Source organism: Coccinella septempunctata, chromosome 3 (assembly GCF_907165205.1).
Source record: "Coccinella septempunctata chromosome 3, icCocSept1.1, whole genome shotgun sequence".
In the NCBI taxonomy this organism is placed as follows: domain Eukaryota; kingdom Metazoa; phylum Arthropoda; class Insecta; order Coleoptera; family Coccinellidae; genus Coccinella; species Coccinella septempunctata.
Genome location: NC_058191.1, coordinates 41,283,851 through 41,311,033, shown reverse-complemented (window position 1 = coordinate 41,311,033; position 27,183 = coordinate 41,283,851). Strand labels below are relative to the sequence as shown.

Sequence of the window (27,183 nt, the reverse complement as noted above, 5' to 3'; positions counted from 1 at the left end):
CTCCATTATCAACGACCACTAGGTCTGTGCGAGCAGTCAAAGATATTCCACCCCATACCATAATCGATCCTCCTCCGAAACCAGTAGTATTCAGGAAATTGCACTGAGCATATCTTTCATGTGGACGTCTATATACAAGGGAACGTCGATCACAATGGTAGAGGTAGAATCTAGACTCATCTGTGAAGAGAACTCTTTCCCAATCGGCCTCTCCCCAATGTATATGCTCTTTCGCAAGATCCAAACTCGCCCTTCGATGGGCTGGGGTAAGAGCTGGGCCTCTTGCCGCGACACGAGGCCTTATATCATATTCTCTGAGGCGATTTCTTATTGTCTGAGTGCTAATTTGCACCTCATGAGTTTGCTCAAGGTGAATTTGAAGGAGGCGAGCGGTTGCAAACCCTTGTCTCAACGAAGAAACACTCAAGTAACGTTCTTGAATGGCAGTTGTTACCCGTGGTCTACCCTGTCCTGGTCTTCGGACATTCATACCTGTCTCCCTGAATCGCTGCAACATTCTGGACACACTTGTATGGGAAACTCCGAACCTTTCCGCAATTCTTGTGTATGTCCACCCTTCTTCTCGCAAAACTAACGCTTGGGCGGTATTTTTCAATCACTTTCCGCATTTTTGTAATATAATTTGTTATTAGTTGTAGCAACAGCGTTAAATCATTAACGACATTTCATGAGTGCCAACCTTATTTTTGAACAAACGCCTCGGCTTTTAAGGCGATCCAAGTTGGCAGCCAATTTTCGATTTATGCGAAAGGAGTAGAGCCGGTGACCTGCAAAATCATGCTGTTCAGTTGCTTAACGCCTCTGAAACAACTGAACGCAGCTGCATCGATGGGGTATTAATAACAGTCAAAGGCAAACTTACCGAACTGAGTTGTACTTACAACATTTTATTCCTCTCCGAATCATAACTGAACCAATCGATAGAAATACGAACATATTCGACAACGAAGCGAAGTTTAAGAGCATCAAGTCATTACTTTTCAATGAGATCGAAGAGAAGCAAGCCATCAGTTCATATCTTGTAAAGTTGCAACGATGAGAAACTTCGCAACCAATTAATCTTCGGGGACCGAGGATCTGGGGGGCAGTAAATAAGGTATAAGTTTAAAACGAATTTCCCGGCGGGGATTTCAGGAAAGTTCCGGGGATTGTAAGAAATCAAAGTGAGGTGAGATAGGTTGACAAACTGTGGAGTATTCCCTTGTCGATTGCCCTGCAGAGAGCATTAATAAATTGTTGGACGAGGGTATCGATCGGAAACTGGCGAAGAAATGATTCAATCAGTGTTCATTTTTCGTGGAAAAAATGTGTATTTTGTGAATGCCAAATTAGTGTCATTTGGAAACATGATAACACTTCGGTTATTCACTGCTTGAGTTGTGGCAGGGTGTGTTCAAAGATCTTATCTTCGAGGTAGCCCCAAAGAAGGAAGTCGCAGATGCTCAAATCAGGGGAGCTCGGTGGCCATCCCAGTTCCCCTCTCAATCGGACCAGACACCTCACAAACCTCCGTTTCAAAACAGTTGAGAGGCTGTAGCCCCATTCTGCTAAACTCTTCCAAATGTAACCCAGACCAAGGAACGATTATTATCGTGAAAAATACGAACGGCAAAGCATAGATTCATTCCGGTCCAAATCATGGACTGAAAACTACAGATCCTAAGGAACACAAAGGGCCCTTTCATACCTACCTGCCCCTACCACATTCCGAGTAATGACTCCCAGCTTCATACCACCATATATAGGTGCACAAACTACCAGCTTGACCTATCTGACTTTACGTGGTGCGCTCGCCTGTGTTGTTCCGAGTATTGAATGATATGGGCTTTCGACGCAATCGTGGTACGGTGGACCTAATTTTCACACTGCGACAGCTGCAAGAGAAGGCCCGTGAAAAACAATCAAGGATCTATACAGCCTACATCGATTTAAGTAAGGCCTTCGACTCGGTGAATCGGAGAGCGCTGAGAAAAATCTTGAAAAAAATTCTTATCAGTGTGTAAAAACCTCCATACCAACAACACCACTAGACTACAGCATAATGACTCTACAACCGACCATTTCTTAACCAACTCTGGAATAAAACAAGGCTGCGTGTTAGCGCCTTCACTGTTCAATATTTTCGCCATAGCTGTCTCGATAATTGCTGACATGAGTATGCCTGTAAGAGGTGTTGGATTCAAAACGAGCAAAAACCCGTACCAACTTCATCACGGAACTTCAATATGCAGACAAATGCGATCTTATCGCTAGCAGCTCAGAGGATCTACAGATAATGTTGGACACCTATAAACATATACGAAGCTTTAGGCCTTAGGCTCAATATCAACAAAACCAAAATCCTGCTAAGTCCTCCAGAAAGCCTTCAAAGAGATATCAGCCTTGAGGATGAAACTCTAGAACAGGTCGAGCAGTTCAAATACTTGGAAAGCTTCATAAATACTAGGGCTAATCTAGTATCACACACAGCCGTATCAATTCGGCATCACGGGCATTCTGGAAGCTAAAGGAACGAGTGTTTCAAAATCACGACCTCAATCTGAAGACCATAAGACAGTTTACAAAGCATTGATGCTCCCAACGCTTCTTTACGGAAGCGAAAGCTGGACGCCCTACAGGTGACATATTAAACAGCTTGAAAAAACGCAACAACGTCATCTAAGACAAATAATGCACATCAGATGGTTCCACAAAGTTTCAAATGCAGAAGTCTTGCAACGCCCGAGTTGTACAACAATTGAGACTTAAGTAACGAGGGCCCGATTCAGATGGAGCGGCCACATTCTGAGGATGCAAGACACAAGACTCCCCAAAATAGCTCTATATGGCGAATTCACTGAGGGAGCCCGGAAACCAGGAGGCCAGTATAAGCGGTTCAAGGATATACTGCATCAATCCCTAAAATCAGTTAATGCCAATCATAACTGGGAACAACTAGCGTTACACAGATCACAGTAGAGGTCTTTGGTACACAGTTATAATGAAGACTCGAGAAGAATACAGCTGCGGCCAGATCTGGTTGGTGACTAGCCATGCCTGGAGTGTGGAAGGATCTGTAGATCACAGTTGGGTCTCTTCAGTCACAGGAGGGCACACACTCGCAATAAGCCCTAAGAAATTATAAATTTGATCGCACCGATAGTTTTATTTTTGAGTTTTTTGTAGATTTATTCTGGGTAACGGGATACGGCAATGAATGAATGAATGGGCGTCCCAACGAACAGAGAGTCCAAAATTGCCTCGGCAATGGTGTGTACATGAGGTAGAAACTGGCCGAATCAACCTAACTGATGATTCCATCAGCCAGTAACGGACTGAAACACATGAATTATCAAGAGCGCTTGCCCGGGGATTCCTTTTAGTATGTTCCGTAATGTTGATAAAATGAATCCTAATAAACCCTCCGGATTACACAATAGGAGTGCTCATTAGTCCGTCGATTTCCGAGGCAATCAGTAGCGCTAACGCTGGCGTGAGAGACCGTCTAGTCTGATTAGCAATTATTCCCCAGTTATTACGGACGATTTAAACAACGATTCTACAAATAATACGGATTATTAGTTGAACGCCTCGACCGCCACAATTTCAGCAGAGTAAGGACGTTCTCGCGCCAGATCCTATCTCGGATCGATCTCCTGATGTTTCCAGTTTGGTGGATGCTGAAATCGCTCTTCCAAGATGCGCGATGCCCAAGGAGATCGAACGCGATGGACAAACATTTCAGGAGTGGCTCAATTGCTCTTAGGAATCGAACGTTATCGAGAAGGTAGTAAAATAGAGCTTTCTACAGCTGTCAAGTAGAAATCCTCTCAATCGACAAGGTTTTAACTGCTATAATAATATAAAATTGTTTGGTGCAACCGTTTTTAACTCAAGGAACGAATACATTGTATGTTAACGGCTAAGCTAAGCCTTTCCGTGACCTCTACTACCCAATTTTTCAATACTAAGGGACCATCTATGACCTCTTCGAGAATCTTGGCTTTACTTATTGAAAATGCAGGACTGGCTTCACCATATGTATGCTTCGAAGTCCAGACAGTCCCGAACACTTACCTACTATGTGTTCACCTGTTTATTTGTTCGATTAACGGAGCTCGCAAGTCTCATCTGCTGTCTTACCTTTGCCATACCAAAGATATTGTCTTGTCAGCGGTCCCAGCACGCAGAGATGGTAGCTTCAGAAGATTTTTGCTTGAGACTGACACCCATGGTTGTCACCGACTCATATTTCCTTGCCAAGCTCTCAAAAGTCACTCATGTTTAATGTAGATGTTGTAGGACTCAGTTAGAGCGTCCACATTCTGAGGATGCAAGACACAAAACTCCCCAAAATAGGTTTGTATGGCGAGTTCACAGAGGGAGCTCGGAAACCAGGAGGCCAGTATAAGCGGTTCACGGATATACTATTTCAATCCTTAAAATCAGTTAATGCCCATCATAACTGGGAACAACTAGCGCTAGACAGATCACAGTGGAGGTCTTTGGTCCACAGCTATAATGGAGACTCGAGAAGAATACAGCCGCGGCCAGATCTGGTTGGTGATGATCCATGCCCAGAGTGTGGAAGGATCTGTAGGTCACGGTTGGGTCTCTTCTTCAGTCACAGGAGGGTACACAGTCGCAAGTAGCCCTAAGAAATTATAAGTTTGATCGCACCGATAGTTTTTTTGTAGATTTATTCTCGGTAACGGGATACAGACATGAATGAACGCCGAATGAATGAGAGGTCGCCTCAATGTCCTTTCTCAAGTTCTTCCTCAAGACCGAACGGTTGTGCCGAAATGGATTGAATCTTGAAATTTATCCCAAGAAGAGTTGATATTTTAGAATATGTACCACATTTAGATCTAGGATGATTTTCCTGGAAGATACACGTCTCGAAAGTTGACCATCGAAAAATCCCGAAAAACTCAAAACTTTGTCAAGACAGTCAGTTTGACTGAGGTAGATGACATTTCCAGATGTATTACTAGGAGTAGAAGAGTTCCAACAAACACCTACAATAGGTCTATTCGTTTGCATAAAAAGTGTAGCACTTACACGTCCTCTACACTGGTGTAAATCAAATCGAGTGTAGAAAAGTGCTACACTTTTTATGCAAACGAATAGACCTATTGTAGGTGTTTGTTGGAACTCTTCTACTTCTAGTAATACATATGGAAGTGTAGTTTATCTACACATAGTCAAAGGGGATGTAGATGATCTACACCTCCTCTACAGTGGTGTAAATTCATCAGTAAACGAATAACAACATCGAGTGCTACACTTTTTATGCAAACGAAAGGACCTAATATTTCAAATATAAGAAATTGATTATCGGTTCCGAAATGTTATTCCTTTTTCTAAAGGTTCAACTTTCTGCTGCTTCCACTCCCGACAATGCCAGTCTCAGGCCTCTCCCTTTCGCCAATTTCCTTGGTCAGATCCAAAAACTATTAATCACCATTAAAAGTGTATCAGTTAGTTTCTGAGAGACAAAACCGTTCGAATTAATTCGGTAAATCACATTAGACGAAAACAAGACGAAATTTCCAATTGGAATGGAAGTCTGAGCTTGGGGTTGGACGGGAGAGATGGTTTTGATAAATGACCCTGCTTGGAAATGGCAATTCCGCGCTTAATTCGAAACACGAAAATGGAATTTGTAACATTTAACGATATTGAGTTGACGAGAAGGGAACTTTGTAAGTATAACAAAGTAGGGCGGGCGAAGTTTGCCAAGTTATGATCATCGTCATTACTGAGGGATCTAATCGGGATATGGACCTGTAATTATCCCTGTATAGCTTTGTAGACACCGGCTGACTGGGGATAATAACGACGTCCCTTGTTGCAAATTTTACCCGGTTCCCGTTCGAATATTAATGAGTACTTTCCGGAGGTCTTGTGCAGAACGAGATTTTGCCGCTGAAACTTTACGTGGACTTTTACTTCCTAGATATTTCATGGGACTCTAGGGCTGCACTACGCCACTATTTTGTGCCCGTTAGTTTCGAGGCTGCTGCATTGTACAGGATGTCCTAAATTCGAAGCTCACTGAGAGAATCTCGAAAACTATGAGAATTAAAGAAAAACCTCCAAGGATTATCTATACCTCTTTCCGAAATAATTAAATATTAGGAAGCTGATCATAGATATCTTGATTGGTTCTCGAGTTACAGGGCGTTTCTGAATATTGACTTTTTCAAATATTTCGCCGTATCTTGGTTTATGTTCGAGATGTATTTTGTAATTTTCACGTTTTATGTGATACTCACATAAAACAGTCTTGACGGATCATTGAAGTTTATCACCATTTCAGAGATATACAAGGGAGACGTTGTTTTTTCAAAGAGACACCCTATATTTTTGAACGCAGTTTTTTAGTCGTAGATTTGTCGGAAAGCATCCCGTTACCCGTCTGTTTCAAAAATATATAGTTTTTCGACTTCGTTCTTGACATAGGACACCTTATATGTATAAATCTTCGACTTTGTTTAGTGCACTTTCGAGTTTGTCCTATACAGGGTCTTTCTGTAGTTTTATTCTCGGTAAAGGGATATAGCAATAAATGAGTCTTTGATTCGTACAAAAATTTTGAAAGTAGATAAAAGAGACCTTCTTAGGGCTACTTGCGACTGTGTGCCCTCCTGTGACTGAAGAAGGGACCCAACCGTGACCTACAGATCCTTCCACACTCCGGGCATGGATAGTCACCAACCAGATCTGGCCGCCGCTGTATTGTTCTGGAGTCTCCATTATAACTGTGGACCAAAGACCTCCACTGTGACCTGTCTAACGCTAGTTGTTCCCAGTTATGATTAGCATTAACTGATTTTAGTCATTGATGCAGTATATCCTTAAACCGCTTATATTGGCGTCCTGGTTTCCATGCTCCCTATGTGAATACGCCATACAGAGCTATTTTGGGGAGTCTTGTGTCTTGCATCCTCACAATGTGGCCGCTCCAACTGAGTCGGGCCCTCGTAACTTGAGTCTCAATTGTTGTACAACTCGCGCGTTGCAAGACTTCTGCATTTGAAACTTTGTGGAACCATCTGATGTGCATTATCTGTCTTAGATGACGTTGTTGCGTTTGTTCAACTGTTTAATATGTCGCCTGTAGGGCGTCTAGCATTCGCTTCCGTAAAGAAGCTTTGGAAGACCACTGCTTTGTAAATAGCTGTCTTGGTCTTTAGATTGAGGTCGTGATTTTGAAACACTCTGTTCTTTAGCTTCCAGAATGCCCGTAATGCCGAATTGATACGGTTTTGTATTTCCGTGTCTAGGTTAGCCCTAGTATTTATGAAGCTTCACAAGTATTTGAACTGCTCGACCTGTTCTAGAGTTTCATCCTCCAGGCTGATATCTGTTTGAAGGCTCTCTGGCGGACTTACCAGGGTTTTGGTTTTGTTAATATTGAGTCGAAGGCCTAAAGCTTCGTATATATCTATGTTTAAAAGTGTCCAACATTATCTGTAGATCCTCTGAGCTGCTAGCGATAAGTGTGCAGTCTTCCATATATTGAAGTTCCGTGATAAACTTTGTACAGGTTTTTGCTCTGAGGCGCTTCAGGTTAAACAGGCCTCCATCAAATCTGAGTCTTATTCCAACACCTCTTACAGGCGTACTCATATCAGCGATTATCGAGGCAGCTATGGTTGAAAATTTCGAAAAGTAGGAGCGCTAACACGCAGCTAAGATACAAAATATCGACCATCAGAATTTAATAGCCTCCTTGACAAGAATTTTTTTGAAACGCATGTTATATAAGGCCTAACTGTTGTCCTTAGATCCATCATGATAAAATCGCACAGTCCGAAAACGCCAGATCTGATTCATTTAGCACATCGGACCCATCTCTTGAGCCCTAGCTTAACCCCACTTCATTCCGCGTAGATTATCGGGATTTTCCACCGTGCCGATAAATTCTCTACGTCTAAACACGAAAACCTCCCTCGCTTATCGATATTTACCCACCCTACGCGCCCGTGACCACGGACGTCGCGACGGTTCAATAGGAATCACAATCAATCAGAATGTCGCGCCGCAAATCATCGTGGACCAAGCGAAACAATGAAACTCGATTGATTAGTTCTTGATTTCCGGTTTGAAGAGGATGTTCGCGTCAATCGACGATGAAAGGTGGATCGTTTTATCCGCTCTTGGATGACAATCAATCCATCTTGTGAGACTGGGAATTGCGCGGATATCGAATGTCGTCAATGCCGGGAAAATTATCGCTTCTGGATCGGATTAGGTATTCAGTTACCGATCTCGAATTGGATATCTCTCGTTTGTGAAATAAATGTGTGTTGACCTGCGAAAAATTCCCAAAAAGTTGGGTTCAGTTTAAAGTTCCTCAGGACCGAACGGTTGCATCTAGATGGATGAAATTCTCAGATTTATTACTAGAACAGTTGCTTTTTCTGAATATGTAACACATTTTTATCTACTGTTACTTTTATTGAGAGATAAACAACTCTACAGCCAACCTTCGAAAAATCCGGTAAAAGATATGTGCTGTTAAAACTTTCTCAAGACTCTAAGTTGCACCTGTATGCATGAAATTCTCAAATTTATTACTAGAAGAGTTGTTCCTTCAGAATATGTATCATCCCATTTAGATCTACGATGATTTTTCTGGATGATAAATTACTCTTTTCGAAGATAACCTTCGAAAAATTCCCAAAAAATTGGGTTCAGTTGAAACTTCCTCAAGATCGAACGGTTGTGCCGAGATGAATGAAATTCTCAGATTTGTTATTAAAAGAGTTGCTCTTTCAGAATATGTATCATATTTCCATTTTCGGTTACTTTTATTGAGAGATAAACGACTCGAAAGCTGGCCTTCGAAAATTCCTGAGAAAGTTGGGTTCAGTTAAAACTTCCTCAAGATCGAACGGTTGTGCCGAGATGGATGAAATTCTCAGATTTGTTATCAGAAGAGTTGCTCTTTCAGAATATGTATCATATTTCCATTTTCGGTTACTTTTATTGAGAGATAAACGACTCGAAAGCTGGCCTTCGAAAATTCCTGAAAAAGTTGGGTTCAGTTAAAACTTCCTCAAGATCGAACGGTTGTGCCGAGATGGATGAAATTCTCAGATTTGTTATCAGAAGAGTTGCTCTTTCAGAATATGTATCATATTTCCATTTTCGGTTACTTTCATTGAGAGATAAACGACTCGAAAGCTGGCCTTCGAAAATTTCTGAAAAAGTTGGGTTCAGTTAAAACTTCCTCAAGATCGAACGGTTATGCCGAGATAGATGGAATTCTCACATTTGTTACTAGAAGAATCGCTCTTTCAGATCATGTGTCACATTTTCATCTACGGTTACTTTTATCGAGAGGTAAACGACTCGAGAGCAGACCTTCGAAAAATCCTGAAAAAGTTGGGTTCAGTTAAAACTTCCTCAAGACCGAACGGTTGCACGTAGATGGATTAAATTCTCAGATTTCTTGCTAGAAGAGTTGCTCTTTCTGAATATGTATCACGTTCAGAGCAACGATAATTTTCCTGGATGATAAATTACTCTAAATATAACCTTCGAAAAATTCCCAAAATGTTGGGTTCAGTTAAAACTTCCTCAAGATCGAACGGTTGTGCAGAAATAGATGAAATTCTCAGATTTGTTACTACCAGAATTGCTCTTTCAAAGTGTGTATCACATTTAGAACTACGACGATTTTCCTGGAAGATACGCGACTCGAAAGTTGACTTTCGAAAAATTCCCGAAAAATGGGATAACTCGAACCTTTGTCAACACCAAACATTTTGACTGAGATAGATGAAATTCCCAGATTTATTACTCGAAGAGTTCCTCTTTCAGATTGTGTATAAAATTTAAATATATCGTATTGGAATTGCGTGGATATCGAATATCGTCAATGCCGGGAAATTGTCGCTTCTGGATCAGATAAGGTATTCAGTTACTGGGTACCGATCTCGAATTGGATATCTCTCGTTTGTGACGCGACACATGAGTTGATTCCCATGTAAATACAGGGTATTTCTACAGCCTACCAATGGGTGAAACCTGTCGGAGTCTGAGAGACAACCTCCTGTTGAGTTCTGTAGAAACTCTGTCTGCAGAGGAAAATCCTCTATACTTCGTGCCAATTGTGCACCTCCAATCGCTCGGAATATTCCTGGAGTTGTTTCACGCGAAAAAAAAACAACTGAATCGAAACCTCACTTTCTTTGCAGACCTCTACAACAATTCATGGCTCCAAAAGTTAACTACTACCTGCTCAAGACTCCATCCTCCGTTTGGAACGTTCAGACGCTACACTGTTCTGACGAGAGACAACATCCGGAACCCGGTCCACCGTTGCGTTCGAACGTTTCAACTTCTCCTTCAGTCTACGGTTAGAATCTTCAAATTTCGGTATCTCCGAATGCACGGAAGCTAATATGGGAGCGTCAAAGTCAACACAGCTATCGGACGTCTAACGAGACTCGATTCGGCCGCAATTTCCTGCCAAGGTTGAAAGCTAAAGAGCCCCTGCTTCCTATTACGTCTGAAGAAACCGCAAAAAGGGCCGTTAATGAGATCTGCTACATTCGCGAACTCCTGCTAGTTCAAGTAAAATGTATCCAAACACTAATCCAGACCGGGCTGCTGGAAAACGCACGGACTGACGTTTAATTCCGAGCTATTCTCTCTTGACACTAGAGGGCCCGTGTTCGATGGATGAACTTCGGGAAATCAAGGGAATTCAAGTAGCGAAGTGAACAATTATTGCACTCGACTGTTGTTTAGTGTTCGCCAAACAGCAGAGAAAAGGGTGAATACCAAAGTCAGCCTTTCTCCAAGTTCAGAAAAATTGGCATTTATGGAATTTTCGGAATATATACTCCATTGACTTTTATTTTAGCACTCGGTTGGCCTTGAAAATTTGACACATTCCACTCTGTGTAGTACGACAATGAAGGGTTATGATGCTTGTCAAAACATTTTTGGATTTTAAATCAGCGCTGTTGTCCGTTCTACTTAAGTCTCAGTAATTACGTATTTTATCACAATGTCGAATCACTTATTATGGTATTAAGTACCATAGAAATACCGAAACTTCCATGAACCCAACTCTTGAAACCAAGTTGTATTCTTTTTATGAGAGCCAAATCGGAAAAAATGGTAAAAAAGTGTTTTTTTGACCTCAAGAATCTACAGTTAAAATATTTGTACGAGTCAAAAACTCACCCCCTGTATAGCCCGGATCGTTTCCATCGCATGATAGCACCCTTATTTTCTCGCAAAACCCTTCACCGCCACCCTTGATTCGGATTCAATTTTTGCCGATCTCGGACCACGTTTTTCGAAATTTGTTTTCCCAGCCGCCACCGACTTCAAAGCTAATTCATGCCTCATTTAAGCCTGCAAATTCGCCCAGTTTCCATTTAATTAAAGCAGATGCTTTATGTCATTCCGTAGTTTTAACAAGGTCGTTTTAATGAATTTGAGGAACTGGCTGGCAGGGGTAGGACGGAGGTAGGGTGGGGGGGGATATGGTTGCCGGGATATCTAAAACGAAAAGACCCGATTAGGAAATGAACTATGAATCTCTGCATTATTCCTTCCGGATGGTAGAATAATGCTGGATTAATGCGAGCACCAGCTGAAGTAGAGTGCTTTTATAAAGGGAATGATTTGTATTGGAAAAATCAGGTGAATTCACCATTTTGCATCGTAATGTATATATTTATGATCATTGGTGATCTATTACTATAATTCTGACATTGGTAGTCAATCACCTGCTTCTCTCTTGAGGGAGTTTTAACTGAAGGTCATCTTTCTAGTCGCTCATCTTCCAGGAAAATTATCATAGATCTAAACGTGATACATATTTTAAAAGAGCAACTCTTTCAGTAATAAATCTGAGAATTTCATCTATTTCGGCACAACCGTTCGGTTGAGGAAGTTTTAACTGAACCCAACTTTTTGGTAATTTTTCGAAGGTCATCTTTCGAGTAGATTAATCTTCCAGGAAAATTATTGTAGATCTAAACTTGATACATATTCTGAAAGAGCAACTCTTCTAGTAATAAATCTGAGAATTTCATCCATTTCGGCACAACCGTTCGGTCTTGAGGAAGTTTCAACTGAACCCAACTTTTTGGGAATTTTTCGAAGGATCATCTTTCGAGTAGATTAATCTTCCAGGAAAATTATCGTAAATCTCAACGTGATACATATTCTAAAAGAGCAACTCTTTCAGTAATAAATCTGAGAATCTCATCTATTTCGGCACAACCGTTCGGTCTTGAGGAAGTTTTAACTGAACCCAACTTTTTGATAATTTTTCGAAGGTCATCATTCGAGTAGATTAATCTTCCAGGAAAATTATCGTAGATCTAAACTTGATACATATTCTGAAAGAGCAACTCTTCTAGTAATAAATCTGAGAATTTCATCCATTTCGGCAAAACCGTTCGGTCTTGAGGAAGTTTCAACTGAACCCAACTTTTTGGGAATTTTTCGAAGGGTCATCTTTCGAGTAGATTAATCTTCCAGGAAAATTATCGTAGATCTAAACGTGATACATATTCTGAAAGAGCAACACTTCTAGTAATAAATTTGAGAATTTCATCCATTTCGGCACAACCGTTCGGTCTTGAGGAAGTTTCCACTGAACCCAACTTTTTGGGAATTTTTCGAAGGGTCATCTTTCGAGTAGATTAATCTTCCAGGAAAATTATCGTAGATCTAAACGTGATACATATTCTGAAAGAGCAACACTTCTAGTAATAAATCTGGGAATTTCATCCATTTCGGCACAACCGTTCGGTCTTGAGGAAGTTTCAACTGAACCCAACTTTTTGGGAATTTTTCGAAGGTCATCTTTCGAGTAGATTAATATTCCAGGAAAATTATCGTAGATCTGAACTTGATACATATTCTGAAAGAGCAACTCTTCTAGTATAAAATCTGAAAATTTCATTCACTTCGGCACAACCGTTCGATCTTGAGGAAGTCTCAACTGAACCCAACTTTTTGGGAATTTTTCGAAGGGTCATCTTTCGAGTAGATTAATCTTCCAGGAAAATTATCGTAGATCTAAACGTGATAAATATTCTGAAAGAGCAACTCTTCTAGTAATAAACCTGAGAATTTCATCCATCTCGGCACAACCGTTCGGTCTTGAGGAATTCTAAAGTGAAATTCGCAATTTTTTGAAAATGGACATTTCCAAGACGAAAATCTAAACGAAGGAAGAAAGGCTTTCGTAATTGCTCGCAATAGATTCAGCGTGTTCGAAAACCCCTAGTTTCATACCAAACTTTCAAATACCTGAGACAGTATCAAATTGTTTCGTGATAACAGTACACGGTACAATTCTCGACTAACGTATCACATCGACTACGTGAACCATATTGCCTGAAATACCTCCAATGCCTCATTGCAGTTTAACTGTTCTCTCCGGACATTAAATTGAATTTAAATTCTTCCCGAAAAGTCGTCGTCTGGTAATAAGTTACCTTCTACGTCTTGCAGCTTGCAACTTGAAACTTGGGGGCCGAAATTCTCATCATTAGCCCTGGGATATAGTGTTCATTAATTTATAATTTCCGAGGGGTAAATGACGGTTGAATGATAACGAGCTACTGTGGATGTAGACCTCTGTGAAGAATGGATAATGGCTGGAAGGGGCTGGGTATTCTTGAAGAAAATGGAAAAGAGGATGGTATAAATTCAGGACATTTCTTTTAGGCTTTGGTCGATGGCCATAAAAGAACAGTTATTATTATTATTTCTTTTATATTTCAGGTCTCAATTTTATCTGTCAGGGTATAGTGTCCTACAGGGTTCGGTGTTGAGACCTGTTTTGTTTATTAAAGAGGGCGATTTTTCGAGATATATTTCGACAGTAGACTCTTGAGATCAAAATAAACACTTTTTTCCTTTACCATTTTCTCAGATTCGGCCTTGATAAAAAGATATAATCATTTCAAATTGTACTGTGATCTGAAAGTTCTTTTTTGGATGTTACTCGATTTCTCCAACAAATTCAGAAGTTTCGAGAAGAGTTTCAGTCTGTGAAAGGTAGATTTGAATGTAAACTACTTGATTTTTTCATTCATTTTCTGTCACTAAAATATAAAAATCTTTGTGAGGGTATGGGCAATTTTTTTGCGCTGGATTCTGGAGGTTCATTATTATTGTGAATAATTAAAAAACTTCCAGTGTTTCCAACTTTCCATATTAAATACTTTTCCCACTGCAATCCACAATTTGGGTCGGATAATATTCAGGATTAATGGAGTTTACGAAAGAATTCATTGCTCTCTTTAACATTCCTATGTCTGGTAGATTTTCGAATGCAATATAAACTCCGTGTTTATGACGACAACATAAAATTTATGGGGCAAATACATATCTATTATTTTCTATATCAGCAGTCTTTTCTCGACTAGTGGATTGTTCTCCTCAACAGTAAATTCTGAATATCATTATATGGAGCTCTATAATTTTATCACCGCCTTATCCTCCTTTATGATCAACGTTTCATGCCATCAACCAACAATACTTGTATTGAGAAATTCCGAATTGATATTATTTCTTTTAGGGAGTTTGAATATATGACTTGCAGAAGAAGTAATAATCATGGTCAAATTGAACTGTTTGACCATTAAAAACTAACAATTAGTGAATTATTGATCACGTTATTTGCAATCAACAATTATTGGGAAAATTGAAGATTAAATTATCATTTTATATTGTTCACGTTAAAAGTTGCAATCTTGGTATGATACCTAAAAATTCTACTATAAAATTTCAATCATCACTCATAATAACTGAAGGAGAACTTCAGAACTTGTCAGACTTCAAAATTCGAAAAGTAACACCATTCTAAATCGCTCCACGAGAACCTCAACGTTGAAGAGCCCCTATTTGAAAAAAAAAATCACTCACGTAATTTTATTGAGAATACATCCCCGGCGCTGGCAGCTCCTTATCCATCTGAAAAAATAAGATAACGTCAATGTTTTTTGTGGAAGCGCATAATAAGAGATCAGGGAAAGTTTAAATGGAAAAACCAGTGAGGAAGGCGCACGGGGATATTGGATGAGTGCAAAATTGTAATTTGTATTCATAGAGGCAGTTTCCGATAAGATTCGCCTCGTCGATGTATAATGATTGAATTACTGGAAAATAGAGCAGGCGTTTTGTTGGAAAATGGCAGTTTTGAGGTTCCCCAGTTAACCCGTATCGATGAATGAAGGGAAGCTGGGAAATAGGTTGTTTTTTCATGTCCTGACAGACTTGTTTTTGACGTTAAGGGTTAAATCTATAGAGTGAAGAATCAACATTGTGTACAAATGACAGAATAACATCGTTATGCTAAATACACGGATGATTGAAATCCGAAATGCTCAGCTGCATCCAGATTATATTACCTGTTTGACAAATTACCTCTCACTTAATTGATTGGCTACAGAGAGCTAGCATATATGGAGCCATATAATTGTTAGGCTTAGATTCGATTCGAAACTGTTTAAAAGGCATTTGTATGGTTTAGTCCAACACAAGAGCAGACAGCTATACGAGGATATACCACAGAACCAAACAAAATTTCAATGTAAATGTATTTTATTACTCAACATATTCTCCCCTTAATTGGATACATTTATTACAGCGAACCTGCAACGTCTCTAGACCTTTCAAAAAAAAAGTTCCTTCTTGATCTGCAAACCAGACCTTCACAGCTTTTATTACCTCCTCATTGGATGAAAATTTACGACATTTAAAGCTTTTTTTCAGTTGAGGAAAGAGATGGTAGTCGGATGGAGCCAAATCTGGTGAATAAGAGGGTTGTTCTAATAATTCAAACCCTAAATTACGAATTTTTTGCATGGCAACATGAGATTTGTGTGCAGGGGCGTTGTCCACCAAAAACAAAACACCTTTGGATAGCTTTTAGCGTCTTTTCTCTTTAATATTTTCCTGTAGAGTGGTCAGTAATGTCGAATAGTAATCTCCGGTTATTGTTCTACCCTTATCCAAAAACTCAATCATGAATACTCCATGGCAATCCCAAAAAACTGAAGCAAGAACTTTTCCAGCAGATTTTTGGACACGAAACTCCTTAGGTTTTGGAGAACCAAACTGTCACCATTCCCTCTATTGTTGCTTTGTTTCTGGGTCGTAGAAATGTACGTCTCGTCCCAAGTAACAATTCGGTTTAAGAAGTCTACATCGTTTTCAAATCGAGCACAGATCGAACGCGATGCTTCTACCCTTGCACGCTTTTGGTCAACATTCAAACATTTGGGGATCTATTGTGCAGCAATTTTTCTCATGTCCAAATTGAGGTAGACTTCTTAAACCGAATTGTTACTATGGATGAGACTTGGGTACATTTCTACGATCCAGAAACAAAGCAACAATCGATGGAATGGCGACAGTCTGGTTCTCCAAGACCTAAGAAGTTTCGTGTCCAAAAATCTGCTAGAAAAGTTCTTGCTTCAGTTTTTTGGGATTGGCCAGTGTCAATCACTGAAGAGGAGACTACCTAAGATACAGTGGCGCACGAAATTTGAAAAGTGGTAAACACTCATTCTGTTTCTGAAGTAATCATTAATTTCCATCAAGTATCGGCCACATCATTTTTATATGTTTATCAGAGCCCAACAATGCGTGTAAATACACTTGTTGAACGTTGAAAATTGCGAGAACTCTCCTTCGCACCACATACAACACCCTTCGCGCCTTCTCCAACTCCAATTCCCCCCGTTTTTAACGCATAATAAAAATTCCCCCGTTTCTCCGTCAACTGTTGAACGAGTTGATAAATTTCTCCGGTTTAGTCCTTCGGCTACATCGAGCCCGACATGATATTTTCGAAATTTTATCCGCATACGAAGTGAGACCAACCCCGTTTTGTATTCCGGACTTGTCGCACGTTCCCGAAACTACGGGGAACTCCGGGAATATTTATCAGACTACGGAATCTGGGCAAAATGCGTAGAGTGTGGAATTAAATGAGGTTGACATACGTTAACGAATGACACCGGTTAAGAATTCATGTCGTCTGCCCGATATGTAAATCCTAATACGTCGGAAAGACTGCTTAACAACAATAGCACATACTGACACGCGCTGAATATTAAAATTCCCCCCTACTGAATGGACTCGTAGGAATTTCCATCCTGGTGGAAGCTTCTAGTCTTACTTCTTGAACTCGAATGAAATTATCGGTATTGCTGTACATACCATTTGGAGAAGGGTATATTTGCGTATTATTTACACATATGCAAAATATGGTGCTCATGACGCTTAATAGCTTATGTCAAAGATACATATTTCTTGTAGGTGTATGGTATTTTTTGTGGTCCGTATGTGCGAGCATGGGCTAATGCAACTCTGCAAAGTAACTGCACCTGTAACGAGTTTAACAAGTCAGAAAAGCGTGGAATAAGTAGTATTAGGGGAAATGCTCGAGGGGGTAGAAAAGCAAGAGCTCCAACGGTCGCAAATTTATTATTTAAGAATTGTTATTATAGTGTTGAAGAATCTCTTGGGGATAGTTCATTGTAACTTTATTGTTTGTCTGAATTTGTTGCCCTTGTTATTCACTTCTATTTTGCTTCTTTATTGACTTGTCCTATACATTATCAAGGTCTCAACTGGATGGATAAATATAACTATTACTATTACTATAATTATAACACGAAGACCAAGCCAAGTTCGAAACAACAATGTCGACGAAAAAGCTTTCAGCACTTGAAAGCCCTTGAGTTCTATTCGAATTTGAGATATAGGAAAGCGGAATATGTCGATTCTGATTGACAAACCTCTAAATACCCCCATAATATCAATACCTACCCTCCTCTCGTAGTGCAGTTACTCGATATCTCACTCTCATCCTGTTGGACTGTAAATATTATTCTTGCCTACGGCATTAATCCACCAGCGATACGCTCCAGTGGTCAACATTCGAAATAGGCTATTTGCATGTTGCCGATGAACCAATTAAATGCATGTCATTCTAACTGGAACTTTCGGTATTATTCGAACAATAATTGGCTTTTGTTTTTGTGGCATTTGGCGGTTTATTTGTGAAGTAACTGAACCGACATCAATGCGCTTTTTTGAGTGTGCAACTTTGAAATTCAAGTTGTTCTCCACTGTCGACTAAAACTGTCTATATACGAGGATGTATTGATATCTAGTTAGCCCACACCAGTTCCATGCATAAAAAGAATATTGCGTTTCCATATATGGTAACACAAGATTTGAATATTTCCAACAGATTTTTGAACACGAAACTTCTTAGGTCTTGGAGAACCAGAGTGTAGCCATTCCATCGATTGTTGCTTCGTTTCTGGATCGTAGAAATGTACCCAAATCTCATCCATAGTAACAATTCGGTTCAAGAAGTCTACATCGTTTTCAAATCGAGCACAGAACGAACGCCATGCTTCTACCCTTGCACGCTTTTGGTCAGCATTCAAACATTTGGGGATCCATTTTGCAGCAATTTTTCTCATGTCCAAATTGACCCGAACTGTATGATGAGCGCGTTCGTATGAAATATTCAGTTCTTCAGATATCCGTTTTAGCCCAATTCGACGGTCTGATATTGTCGGGGACTGACACAGAAACTGATCTTCCCGATCGGTCATCATCTTCAATGGAAAATTTACCTCTTTTGAAGCTTGCAGTCCAATTTTTCACGGTCGCATACGAAGGACATTGATCACCAAGGGTATTAAGCATACCTTCGTAAATCTGCCTACCTCTTAACCCTTTTAAATACAGGTACTTGATGATGGCTCGATACTCCAATTTTTCGATTTTAACAATTTCGGTGGACATCTTCTTTCTTTCAATTCATTGCGTAACTCTGGCTTACTTTTTTGACTTCAAACTTCACACTGACACTTCTAATCAGTTATTGTTCGTTGCTATGGTAACGCAATATTTTTTTTATGCATGGAACTGGTCTAGCCTTGGAACATAGATACAAGGAATGGAAAATAAGCAGTTGTTGTTGTCCAAAGACTGGAGTGAGATAGTAGTTTAGTATCGCCAATCACAATTGAGACTAGGTATGAGCTATACAGGGTGTTCCTAAATTGAACTTACAAACGGAAAGGGGAGATTAAGTGAGTTTAAGAAAAAATGTCCCATAAACATGAGGTCGCAAACGTTTCGTTTTCGAGATACAGAGTGTTGAAGTTGAATTTTTTTCAAGTTTTTTTCTCATAGTATCTACACTTCACAAGATATTCAACTGAAATTTGGCACATGTATTACATCTTAATTCGAGTTCTCACGACGTGACATGGCAATTTCGATAGAAGATCTACAGGGTGATATTTTTTCTGCAACACTGCCACCTGTTCTTCTGCAGAACTTTTTTTTGGTGAGCAACTGGTAATTTGAAAAAATGTAAAAAGAAGCTTTGTTCTTATACTAAACTTTTCGGTCTCTTGTAGTTTTGTCGTATCTACCTTTTCAAATTTTTTCAAATTAACAGTTGTTCACCAAAAAAAAGTTCTGCAGAAGAACAGGTGGCATGTCACGTAGTGAGAACTATAAAATGTAATATCTATGCCAAATTTCAGTTCAATATCTTGTGAAGTGTAGATACTATGAGAAAAAAACTTGAAAAAAATTCAAACTTCAACACTCTGTATCTCGAAAACGAAACGTTTGCGACCCCATGTTTATGGGACTTTTTTTTCTTAAACTCACTTAAGGAATCTCCCCTTTTCGTTTGTACGTTCAATTTAGGAACACCCTGTATAAATTTATATATTTCACGCCACTGCCTTAATGTCCCGCTAGACAGAGAAGCGTGTGTAACACAACAAATACATTCGTAGCACTGCAATGGCCATTCCATGTATTTATGTTTCAAGGTTTACACAAACTCTCCTATGTCATATATCGATCTCTTATGACGTTATCAATGTGTCATCGCCTATTGAAACACCTCCTACATTACAGACCAGATCATCAAGATGAAACAATAAGATCGAGCAATGTCTATGGCCAAGAACTACGCCCTCAAGAACTATATTCCCCAGATATACCGACACCAAATCAAATATATCGAAACCTCGATAATTCCGAATTTCCAGACTGAGCCGGCCAGATAGAATCGGGGCCGAACACCTACACAATAATTGAGTAAACGCCGTTACCCCGATGTTGTATAGGTATTCGCGGTTACTTATGTATTTCACGAGCTATAAATTTGGCGCCGTGGAAGTGTTACGTTCAGGATCGTCCCCTTTATACCCGGGATAAAGGGAGGATTGGAGTCTGCAACAAAGGGATGCTTAGATCTAATACCGGCAGGGACCTGTTAAATCCCATTAATAATTGAAGCGAGTTAAAATTTAATAGCGCAATGATTTCAACATCACTTAGGAAGGGAGAAATTGTAGTTTGGCGTTGCGAACTGTGTCGCTGTTGGACGCGGAGTGGATCGGCAAAGTGTCGAAAATATGGAGATGGGAAGATATAAATTGGTTTGGTCTATTGTCTGCAGCAAGGTTATGACGTCAGTTGTAGGGTTGAAACATGGTAGCAAAACTATCACAACAGTACTCTTGCTATTCAAATTATAGTGGAATAGAAACAGTCCTTTTGCCCACATTTATCAATCTTTCAATTTTTATTCAAATTATACGAGAATGTATTGATATCTAGTTAGCCTAGACCAGTTCCATGGATAAAAAAATATCGCATTACCGTAGCAACTAACAATAATTCCTTAGAAGTGTCAGTGTGAAGTTTGAGGTCAAAAAAGTAAACCAGAGTTACGCAATAAATTAAAAGAAAGAGGATGTCCACCGAAATTGCGGAAATCGAAAAATTGAAGTATCAAGCGATCATCAAGTACCTGTATTTAAAAAGGTTAAGAGGTAAGCAGATTTACGAAGGCTTTATACCCTTGGTGATCAATGTCCTTCGTATGCGACCGTGAAAAATTGGACTACAAGCTTCAAAAGAGGTAAATTTTCCATTGAAGATAATGACCGATAGAGGAGGCCAGTTTCTGTGTCAGTCCCCGAAAATATCGATGCAGCTCATGACATGATTTTATCAGACCGTCGAATTAGGCTAAAACGGATGTCTGAAGCACTGACTATTTCATACGAACGGGTTCATCATATAGTTCACGTCAATTTAGACATGAGAGAAATTGCTGCAAAATGGATCCCCAAATGTTTGAATGTTGACCAAAAGCGTGCAAGGGTAGAAGCATCGCGTTCGATCTGTGCTCGATTTGAAAACGATGTAGACTTCTTGAACCGAATTGTTGCTATGGATGAGACTTGGGTACATTTCTACGATCCAGAAACAAAGCAACAATCGATGGAATGGCGACACTCTGGTTCTCCAAGAAGTTTCGTGTCCAAAATCTGCTGGTTCTTGCTTCAGTTTTTTGGGATTGCCATGGAATAATCCTGACTGATTTTTTGGATAAGGGTAGAACAATAACCGGAGATGACTATTCGACATTACTGACCACTCTACGGGAAAAAATTAAAGAGAAAAGACGAGGAAAGCTACCCAAAGGTGTTTTGTTTTTGCAGGACAACGCCCCTGCACACAAATCTCATGTTGCCATGCAAAAAATTCGTGATTTAGGGTTTGAATTTCTAGAACAGCTCAATCTATTGAGATCAAAAACGAGAGCCTAGCCCCCTCCCAACTCGAGTAGATCTGCAAAAAGTCAATCCCACTGCTCTGATCAAAACTCCAACTCTCCTCGTGCATTCATAGATCATTCTGAAAGATTTAACGCGACATTTCGATGAAAAATTAAAGACTTCGATAGCTCGTAGTCCAATAAGTGAGCAGGTGTGTGTATTGTAGAACCCGGCAAGCTTCACTGAACCCCAGAAAAGAAATTATCCATTAATTTTCAGTAGCCAGGCCCTTCCGTGTTGTACCCAAACGAACCTTCGGCGCCAATTTCTGAGAATTCTCGCTATACACACATTTCCCACCAGAAGATATTATTACTTAATCGATAACCGACAAATTTCGTGTCGAACCGAAACCAAGTAGCTGCCCGGTTCGCTAAATGTATAATGTTTCTCCTTCATTAAAATTGGAAGACCCAAGACCGACGCCCGAAATACTACTAGGAAATAACGAACTGTTAGGGGGGGAATCGACAAAATGTGGAGTGTTTGTTACACGCCACTTCTGTTTTCATCATGATATTCTCTACGAATATGAGACTCGACTGAATTGGAGTATTTGTCAGTCACCAATAAGAATATCAATGTATCTAAGTCGAACTAGCCTTACCATCTTTCGAGGTAACGAATAAAAAGACCATTTATGCGAATAAGAGTGAATGTGGACTCTTTGGTCCACATTCACATGCTGAAATCGGCATGTTCGGAACGTCAAAAGCATTCTCTACATAATTTATGCAGATGTAGCACTGTCTTCATAAACATTCACGAGCATTCGATGCATTTTAGCTGCACTTTTCCTCCAACTAAAGCAGAAACTGTTAACACAATCTAACATTTCGAACACAACAAGAAACAGGGTCTTTGTATGGAATTCAAAGCGATACGAAAAGGTTATTATGGAACGTGTAACGTGGTTTCCTCGTAGAAAACTTACCTTGAGCGCCAGCTATTCTTTTCACTAGGAAGAATAGCAAACCTACCAGAGTAGCTGCTAGTCGTAGACAGAGTTCGCTGTTATCTAGGGTGGTAGCGATAACAAAATAGTCAAAATCAAATTATGTACCTGTTTATTCACACCTTCGGAAACTGATTATATAAACAACAGAAATATGTGTAGGTATGAAATATGAGCGAATCGATCAGCAAATATACATTCTGGCAATTCGATCCGATCACGAGCACTTTATAAAGTTTATACCAGGTACAGTGAAAAATCAAAGGTTGCTCAATGAAATGCGCCAACCAGAACTGACGAAATGGATACTAAGGCGAAGTGAAATGACTTGCTATACGGTATCGGGAGGTAATTAATTGTATTTCTCCAGAACTGAAAGAAACACAACCAGGGCGGATCTACTTGAGACTTTTATTCGCTACCCCAAGGGCTACGCTCCATGACTGATAGCGAAGAAAAGGTCTATTTTTAGCGCAACTACGGGATTTCACTGACGACGAGCGGTATCTCTTATTCTCTACCCCAAGGGCTTACGCACCATGACTGATGAAAAGAAGAGATTTCGATTTCACGCGGAACGCGAACAGGGGGTTGACGGGACTTTCTCTTCACTACCCCAAGGGCTTACGCACCATGACTGATAGCGAAGGGAAAAGTCAGACTCGCGAAACAGGATAAAGTACGGCAAAAGATAACAGAAAGCGACACAGTACAGCAGTGTCAAAGAAGTAACCGGTGTAGGTCTAATAAAGAAACTGAACGGTAAAGACGGGGACCTACCTCCTTTATTTCAGGCACTCGCGGAAAACAAACGAAAACTAAAAATTAATTCCTAAGAGCACTAACCCTCGCAGCACAAAATTATTTCTAAATTCGTTGAACGGCTTGTCCTGCACACAATTAAAGTCGAATCGCAGAGAAAAGAGAGTACAGAGTGTAAAATGAACTCCAATTTTCTCAGAAAACTGGGTTTCATTACAACCAATATAATAAACCTATCTTAAACCACCAAAATGAGCTCTCATTTTGAGACATTAATAACTGTCAATTAATTTTCTTAGCGGACCGATCTGATTTTTACGCCAACTAGATCGAAACACCATAGCTTTCGCCAATTTGTTACTCTGGAAACTCACAAGCCACACTTTGAAGCTGGTCTCATGATTTATTTTTCAAAAGAATCCCCTAAAATGGTACAAGGAATCTCCCCTTCTCATTTCATTGTTATATTATTTTTTGTTGGTGTTTTAATAAATAAGTTTTAAAAAATCGACTTGGTTGTAGTGTTCCAGGGCACCCTTGAGGTGAATTCATCGAGAATAGATTGATTTGTGTCCCTGTATCGGGAGAACTTCCTAATGCTGTCGAAATAGATCAATATGGCATTGTTACAGTGACATTCTGGCAGATGAATTAAATTATGTTATTTAAATGCGCCTTCATCTGGGCCCGCATCGCGCACAGCATCGAAACGTAATATTTTAATATAAATTCCATCCGATACAACCAAATCCGAAAACCGAAAACTCATTAGAGTTCGGTCCGAATAGACAGACAACCGCTGGCTCTATCTAACGGCAAACAGAATCGAACAACGATTTTCAATGAACCGCCATGTGATTCCGATCTTCCCCAAAATAATGTCAACAATTTGCATCCATTCAAGCCGTAAAGTAGATTCGGAAAATTGCAATTGTTTCCTGAGGCGATTGTTCGGCTGCATCGGGCCTCTGCTCAGAACAATAACCTACTGCCGGATCGGCAAACACGACCGTATATTGAGTTTTGTGCTATATCCAGGCTACATCTACGTGAATACGTATGTTATCCTCGGCAAATTTGATCAGGAACTACCTGAAATGGTATACATCCGCTATATCATCCAATTAACAATTTTTCCTTGTTTTCGTTTCAAAATGGAAAAAAAAACAGGACAGAAAATTCATTTCGAAATTACTTTTTGAAATGTCCATCGATTTTGATTATTTTGTTGTTGTTGATTAGTAGCGTAATGATGGGTCTTTGAATGAGTTTTCGCAGCCTAAGAGGTGATAATATACTATTATTCTTATTGTGAGTGACAGTCGGTCAGTTTTTTTTTCCGTTCGCAAGTCGTCGCCACCAACTAGGACAAAATGCGCCTGACAAACCCGAGTCACGCAACCTAACATGTTCACGATGTAACACCAGTTCAGTGATATAGGTTATGATAAAAAGCTTCAATGAATAAGTTCGTGAAAGTCAAAGGTTCGGTTTCAGTGGAAACAAATGGTAATTTATCACGGAGAGGAGAGTAAAAGTAACCATCGATCGCAGCTGCTCAATTCTTAACGATAAAACGATTTATTAAAAAAAGGTCGCCATGGGGGACAATCGAACCCCGCGGAGAGGAGACACCGAGCTCGATTAAAAATCGTACACGAATACAATCGAAAATATGTGCGGTATTTCGGCATGAAAAATTGATCTCTTTCGTGAGGAGCATTGTGACGGAAAGATCTATCGCTTCCGTGATTTATCGAGCAGGTCGGTTATTTCCCTACAGAATGTCGTGTTTTTCCATTTCGGGAATTGGGGTTGAGATATTGTTCGATACCTATCTGCTTGTCTGTTCCGGAGCCCTACTTTCCAGGCGTGTGATGTATGATGTTCTGTTTCTATCATCAGAACTAAACTGATTGACACTTGAATGAGAACGTCTAGTAATTGTATTTTCATAATTTTTCTAGGTTTGTATCAAGGAGGCACCTCTCGGGAGTTCTTTGTACGAGGATGTATTGATATCTAGTTAGCCTAGACCAGTTCCATGCATAAAAAAATATTGCATTACCATAGCAACGAACAATAACTCATTAGAAGTGTCAGTGTGAAGTTTGAGGTCAAAAAAGTAAACCAGAGTTACGCAATAAATTGAAAGTAAGAAAATGTCCACCGAAATTGTGAGTGAATTGTGAGTATCGAGCCATCATCAAGTACCTGTATTTAAAAGGGTTAAGAGGTAAGCAGATTTACGAAGGTATGCTTAATACCCTTGGTGATCAATGTCTTTCGTATGCGACCGAAAAAAATAGGACTGCAAGCTTCAAAAGAGGTAAATTATCCATTGAAGAAGATGACCGATCGGGAAGGCCAGTTTCTGTGTCAGTCTCCGAAAATATCGATACAGTTCATGAAATGATTTTATCAGACCGTCGAATTGGGCTAAAACGGATATCTGAAGCACTGAATATTTCATACGAACGCGTTCATCATACAGTTCACGTCAATTTGGACATGAGAGAAATTGCTGCAAAAGGGATCCCCAAATATTTGAATGTTTATCAAAAGCGTGCAAGGGTAGAAGCATCGAGTTCGATCTGTGCTCGATTTGAAAACGATGTAGACTTCTTAAACCGAATTGTTGCTATGGATGAGACTTGGGTACATTTCTACGATCCAGAAACAAAGCAACAATCGATGGAATGGCGACACTCTGGTTCTCCAAGACCTTAGAAGTTTCGAGTCCAAAAATCTGCTGGAAAAGTTCTCGCTTCAGTTTTTTAGGATTTCCATGGAGTAATCCTGATTGATTATCTGGATAAGGGTAGAACAATAACCGGAGATTACTATTCCACATTACTGACCACTCTACGAGAAAAAAAATAAAGGGAAACGACGCGGAAACCTTTACAAAGGTGTTTTATTTTTGCAGGACAATGACCCTGCACACAAATCTCATGTTCCCATGCTGAAAAATCGTGATTTAGGGTTTGAATTACTAGAACACCCTCCTTATTCACCAGATTTGGCTCCATCCGACTATCATCTCTTTCCTCAACTGAAAAAAAGTTTAAAAGGTCGTAAATTTTCTTCCAACGAGGAGGTAATAAAAGCTGTGGAGGTCTGCTTTGCAGAGCAAGAAGAAACATGTTTTTGAAAGGTCTAGAGACGTTGCAGGTTCGCTGTAATAAATGTATCCAATTAAGAGGAGAATATGTTGAGTAATAAAATATTTTGACATTGAAATTTTGTTCGGTTCTATAGTAGGCTAAGGAATTTCCAATATATCCTCGTGACGACAAAATCACGTTCAACCCTCTCACTCCCGAACTGTTCTTATGGCGGCCAAAATGGAGCCGCCACTAGTTGTGCCTTGTTACGAGTATGCCGCAAAATATTCACGATACTGGTAGCGCGAAATTTGAATTCAAATATTTGAGGTGGTGCAAGTCTCCCTACGTATAAATTTCGAGGTGAGTAAACCTAGATCTTCGAAGGTGTTCCTACTGCTGCTACTCCCCCAAGCTGAGGCTGACGCCCAATATCCGTCATCTTTCCCGTCGGTAGAACAGTCGTCACATAAATTACACGGGACGTGATTAGTCCGCTCCGCAGACTGAAAACGACTTCCTAGGCAAATTAGTATGTCTCTTCTACTGCCGTAGTAGCCGCAGAGGCTGAGGGCGAACAGATATATAATCACAACATCCAGGTCCCATCCAGCCTACCTAATTAGTGTAGTAATCGCCCTACCGGTGCATTTCACCGCTGTTCTCATTACGAAAGCCG

The 27,183-nt window shown here is 39.9% G+C and overlaps 1 protein-coding gene across 3 annotated transcripts in view; it reads right to left on the bottom strand.

Moving 5' to 3' along the window:
* Positions 1 to 27,183, bottom strand: part of LOC123309846 — a 211,947-nt gene that overhangs the window by 14,007 nt on the left and 170,757 nt on the right. For all 3 annotated transcript variants that reach the window (XM_044893132.1, XM_044893133.1, XM_044893134.1), the window contains one exon: positions 14,923 to 14,970. The gene's annotated coding sequence lies outside the window, so the exon portion shown is untranslated. The remainder of the gene's footprint in view (positions 1 to 14,922; positions 14,971 to 27,183) is intronic.